The sequence below is a fragment of the Pinus tabuliformis genome, chromosome 6 (genome assembly GCF_031772625.1).
Source record: "Pinus tabuliformis cultivar Carrire ecotype Pingquan chromosome 6, CPIR1, whole genome shotgun sequence".
Classification (NCBI taxonomy): Eukaryota; Viridiplantae; Streptophyta; class Pinopsida; order Pinales; family Pinaceae; genus Pinus; species Pinus tabuliformis.
This window is the reverse complement of record NC_142292.1, coordinates 386,136,307-386,142,732: the sequence shown is the minus strand read 5'-3', so window position 1 is coordinate 386,142,732 and position 6,426 is coordinate 386,136,307.

The following is a 6,426-nucleotide window of genomic DNA, read 5'->3' as shown; positions in this document are numbered from 1 at the left end:
GGTGACTTTGGTGGGAACAAGTGTGTGACTGTGCGGAAAGTCAAGTGCAATGCATGGAGGTTCTAACACACGAAGGGAAAATGAGTGAGTCCCTTAGAAGCCTGTAATAATATGTAGCTTGAAAGGAACACACGAGCATAAAGACATCACAGGCTAATCTATGAATAGTTCACAAGTTAACAATGATGAAATTAAACAACAACACGAATTCAACAAGATTCGTACCAATGCAAATGAAATAGTTCATAAGCATAAGCATAAGTTAAATAGCATAAATGGAAAACATAACAAGAATAGTTCTACTATATTCACAACATATGCATGAAAATGTGTCATCTCTGAGCTTTTATTAAGTGAAAGTTCCAATCATACATATACCATTGACAAACCACTAGCCCTAATAGTGGAACATGAAGTCAACACCTGCTCTTCTAAAGAAAGATACTCCCTCTATGCTATAGAGAATCCAAGGCTCTCACCAACTCCCAAGATCTTGATTCTAAGCCTAAGCCTAGCCAAAAGCTTGGCTGCCCAAAATCCCTTTACATGAGTTATGCGAGTATATTTATAACAAGAGGGGGTGACTCTTCAACTCCCCTTTGTGACTCTTGGACTTGCCTTATGACTCTTCAATTTCTATAAAAAATGACTTTTCCATTACATTACATCATGACTCTTCATATTCCACAATTGACACTTGGAATTTCACTTACAAATTAATTACAAAATAATATTACAATTCACTTGTACCCATATAAGACAAAATTGGATAGAGTCAACTAGACAACCTAATAAGACAAAACAATTAAGCTCGAGTTTAGGGAAACTCTAGCTCATCAAATTCCACTTGATGTTTCTTGGTTACGTAGTGGTGCCAAGCTTTATACTGCGTGATGACATCCCCAAACTGTGCGATGGTGTCAGGCTGGAAGCAAACTCTAGCCTCCATGGCATCTGGGTACACTAACTTGGAACCGATTTGTTTTTCCATCTTAAGCAGGAGAAACATCGTGTTGATTTGGACAGGGCCACCAATGTACTTGTGCATATTGTGTCTGTTTACTTCATGATCTTCCTTGATAATACTTGTCTTAATTGTTCCAAGTATTCTTCAATCTCTTGTCTAACCAAATTCCTGCGCTTGATCTTCGTGAGTGAGACAAACAATGGGATCCCATGTGATTTCACCAAGAAGTCCAAGTTTTTGTACAAACTTGCATATGATCCTTGAGTGTTAGAAATGAACAAGGCGATTTGTTTGTTATTCTAGATAAGCATCTAAACCTTTTCCTTCTCTAGCTTTTCCTCTTGCCTTGTTTTCTTATCCAAGTCAAGTGGTGCCCCTTTGTATTGCATTGACCATTCATGCATGACAATGATGGCATCCTGTACATTATTGAGAGTTCTGACAAAATACTTACACTTTTTCTACAAGCCACGCAAGTAAAAAACTGTCATATGCACGTTAACAAGATCCTCATAAAGACCCTGCATGGTCTCTCCCAGTGTCAATACTTCAGAGAGTATCATTGTTTTCAGTTCTTGCAGATGTAGCTGTGCAAAAGTTGTGTTCTATACCTTTGCTCAGAGTTGTTCAACCTCTTGCCCAGCAGCCTACAAGTTCTTTGCCAACTATTTGTTCTCGGCCATCAAATACTTCGTGTTAGACTTTAAAGCACTTGTGAAGTCCGAGTTGGCTATAGCAATGGCACCTTTATTTCTTCTAGTGTCTGTCATGATCACCCTTTCTCTGATGAATGCAGTAGATGTGAGGTCATCCGAAAAATGCTTCTTACTCACTTTTACAATATTTTTCTAAAGCTATTCATAAGTCATATTGTATGTGTCCATAACCGGACCATAATCGAGAAGAAAATTTTCCTCTTCCTTGCCTAGAGATTACTGTTGCTGGAGGATGGGGAGACTTAATGGTAACCTGTTGTGTACTTGGCATCAGGTCAACATCTTGATTTTGTGGCTCTGGTTCTTCCTCCATGTCTTGAATTTTGATCAACTCCTCTATCTCTTGAGAGAGATCTTTATCCTGCATCTGGCGATTATGTTCTAGCTCTTCAACTTGTCTTCATGATGTATCTTATGCTATTACTTTTTGCCTTTGTCTTTCTTATTCTTCTCTTCTTCTTCTTACGTTCTTCCCTTTTCTCCCTGCACCCTTTATTTCCTCTTCTTTTCCATTGTTATAGCTTCTCTCATAATGCAGAAACCTAGTAGAATTGCAGATAATTATGGTCCCACCTACGAAACCCTTTAAAATTAGGGTTTTTAAAAGTATTTTGATAATATTATTATCTTCCTGAGTGATTTTATCTTCCAATTTTTTTATGGATTGATGGCAATTATACTTTGAATGGTGAAGGATAGGGTATGACATTACTTTTTGTAAATGTGACAAAATGATGTGTAACATAATTCCCCCCCTAAAGTATGAAGTCATAAGAGGGATGATGATTGAAATACTTTATCATGCAAAGGCATCGAAACAAGGGATCAAATAGTTGGAAACCTGCCAACAACAATCCAGGAATTACAATACAATAATTTCATATGATAGTATATGAAGTAAGCATTCCTATACTCATAATACATGTGACTTGAAGTCCAAGTATGGACATGCAAAGATCCATGTCAAATGGGGAAGGTCATGGCCACCAACATAGATCATGGATCTATGCCAACATAGCTCAATATGAAGATAGCGACCAAACATACACCATGGATCTATGTAGCAATCATAAATACTCAAATGACTCCATTGTAACCTAAACATAATAGACATGGTCCATGGTATTCGTCTCTATCAAGACAAAGTATGAATATAGCCATGGGAATCATTGTGTTGAAGTTGAACTAATAAATGCTAGAACACACATAAAAATTAACACAATTATTTTTGGACAAAAGTCCCTGGAAAAACCCAACTTGGGAAAACCAGTGCAACAGATGAGGGTTTTATTTTATTATGAAGCAGTGAAATCTATTTACAATCTTTGGATGCCCAACTGGAAATCCAATTAACAAGTATATGAAAAAAATAATTAGAGACAAAAATTCTCTCACCCCACAAGTAATCCTGACATTGGCTTCTATAGAAAATTGGTCGTCCAAACCCCAACAAAAGCCCTTTTGCGCTGCCTCTCACATGTGTGGATCAAATATTCCTCTGAGAAAGATGCCTAACCTACCTCTATTGCTAGAAGTGACTCTTTGGCACTCTGTAAGACTTTCCCGGCCTTTGAAAATTGAATCGACCTCCTCGTAAGCTGAATCAAACGACTCGGCTTCAACTACTACACAATCCTTGTGCTTCTTCAGCATGGACCACTTCTGTACTTGTTGTTGTCTCTCACGATCTAGAAAACTTCCTTCGGATCACTGTCCCTATCCCTCACTTACCTTGTTTCGATATTTGGCTCTTTGGAAACTGATGCTGCTCTCTGGAAATCGATCTACCAAGAAAATTGAATTGCAGAAGTGATTTCTCCAAGTTCCCAATGACTTCTTATAATCCTCTATTGGGACTCCAACAACCAAGATTAAATCCTAATCAATTGCCAGGATCATGTTGAAGTCGATCTTTGTGAGTTTCTATATGATTCTCACCTTAACTTAATTAATTCTAATTAATTAACCATATTCCCTAAGTTTAGACATAGGAAATATTAAAAAATTGGTTAAGATTTTAATTAAGTCACTTTTAGGTGGAATTTCCATAAACGATTTCTGGGTTTTGGATATGTCATATATTCTAGCCTCTCCACCAAATTTCGTAGCTAGAAAACATCCAATGGTACAAAAAATAACATCGAATGGATGAGGTACAACACAGTCACATTGTCTAAAAAATATGGTTGTGACCGATGCAAAATAAAATTAAGTTTTCATTTTTGAAGTGGAAAAAACTAAATTTTCTCTTGTTGATGGATTAATCCATTATCCCTTCAATGTTTGCATGCCATTTAACTACCAAGATGTTGGAGTGGCGAGAGAGAGAGAGAGAGCATGAGGCAGATGATTTGATTGTTGTGAATGATATAAATACCTTATTGGCTCTTTGTCAATGCAGGTTCTATAAATTCTTCTTGATTCTAGGGATGATGCTAAATTACAACCATCTGAATACTTGATAAGGCTGTGGGATCTATATGAATGCCATTTTCGAGTGGGTGTTCATAAGATCACCATAGATGTAGAAGATATATACTTCTTGACTGGGATCTAAAAGAGAGGTCCCACATTTCATTAGCTATTTCGAGAATTGGAGGTGAAAAAACATATGATTTAATTGTTTAGTATTGTTCTCTAGGAATGAGGAAGAGCAACGGGAAGATCCAAATCAAGAGTGTGAGAGATATTCCTCATAGGACTTTACTATTTACCATTACTCACATATCAAGGAGTGCAACTTGGAATTTGGCCACTAAGGTCCAGATGAAATATTTCATAGTGTATGGATCCCAGAGAGTTTAGTTTGTGGGAAAGCATTTTAGTCAACATGAAAGATCAGTTGACCAAATTCAAGACAAGTAAGTTGAAACAATTTGGCTAGGGATATATTTTGGTGTCCTTTTTCCTAGAAAGGGTTGCTTTTATGTGTCCATAGGTAGTTGTGGATGATCAAGCAACACAAGATCGTTGTAATATGATGAGGTGGGTAGATTTGATGGCATGCCATGGGGGCGCTTAGGGCTTCTAATTTAGTCTCACATGGTTCAATTGGTTGGAGGATCATTTATTTATGATAGACAATGTCCCTTGCATAGGTACATATTTTCGTGGAGATTTTTATCTAGGTCTTCATGCAGGATTTTAGTGGGATGCCATAAGTAAAAAGGAAATTTCAAAATATTTCAATTTTTTTGCATTTTGGTTTTTAAAATGTTTTTGTTGTGTGGACACTAATATCATTTTTACATGTAGATGTTGGACCGGCTTGCACAACTCGAATGTATCCCATCCATTAGCGATTTTAACAAGGTGGATTGGGAGACCATGACTGAGAGGCAGTTGAAAAACTTCAGGAGATAGAGAAACACCTTGAGGACTTACCTTAGCGCATTGCAGATATGCGGCTCTAGGATTTGCCTCGGTGCTATTAGCATCATACAATCAAAATATTTGAGTGGAAGGATTGATCGCTCCTATGTATAGTTAGGGTAGTTATATGATATCATGAGTATCGTGCCTAGGGTTTTGACATGTCACACCTGAGATGTTTTTCTTTATTAGCATGTATTTTGATAAATAAAGGCTATGTACCTTATGTTTTCAAAACATTTTTTGAAAAACATTTTAATGAAAAATGACTTCTATTTGGCTACTATCTAATGAAATGTGTGAATATTGGTATTTTATAAATTTTGCAAATGTCTATCTAATACATAGTTGGCCAAATTATATTTTAATGTATTTAGATTTGTTGGAATGTGTTTATATTCAAGATAATCAAATTTTGTTTCCAAGAGACGAACCCTAAAGAACACTCATAAAAGAGTAGGAATTCTAACTGAATAAACATTACTTAAGTGTAGTACTATGAGTTGAGAATCAATTCTAACTGCCAAATGAAAAATACCAAGAGAAATGGCATCAGATAATAGTTCAATCACTGCACTATGTTTTGTAATGTTGTTAGTTGTACAACTAAGACATGTCCCATGTAAACTTATTAACTTGTGAGTGGGCATACAAATTGCCTAAGAAACAAATGCAAGGTTCTGAGTACTATGACTAGCACCATCAGCAAAGCCAACATAAGGAAGAGGGGCAGCTGACATCTGCAAAGCAAGCACAAAGCAAGATAAGTTGCAGAGGATAGAAATCATTGCAGTAGGAATTCTAACTGAATAAACATTACTTAAGTGTAGTAGTATGAGTTGAGAATCAATTCTAACAGCCAAATGAAAAATACCAAGAGAAATGGCATCAGATAATAGTTCAATCACTGCACTGTGTTTTGTAATGTTGTTAGTTGTACAACTAAGACATGTCCCATGTAAACTTACTAACTTGTCAGTGGGCATACAAATTTCCCAAGCAACAAATGCAAGGTTTTGAGTACTATGATTAGCACCATTAGCAAAGCCAACATAAGGAATAGGGGCACTTGACATCTGCAAACCAAGCACAAAGCAAGATAAGTTGCAGAGGATAGAAATCATTCACAAAAATAAAATAAAAAATTGCAATACACCAAATCTATCGTATAGCAATATACAAAGTACCCATGCAAGAAAAATTCTAGGCATAGTACCTTTTTGAGGTAAATCCCATTTTCGAGCTCTCCTAAATGAATTTCTTCATAATCAACCAATTCATAGGCACATATTTACAAAACACATTTAACAATGTAAGAGTCATGCCACATAGGTTTGAATTTATCAACTCCTAGCTTATCATGCTCTTGGG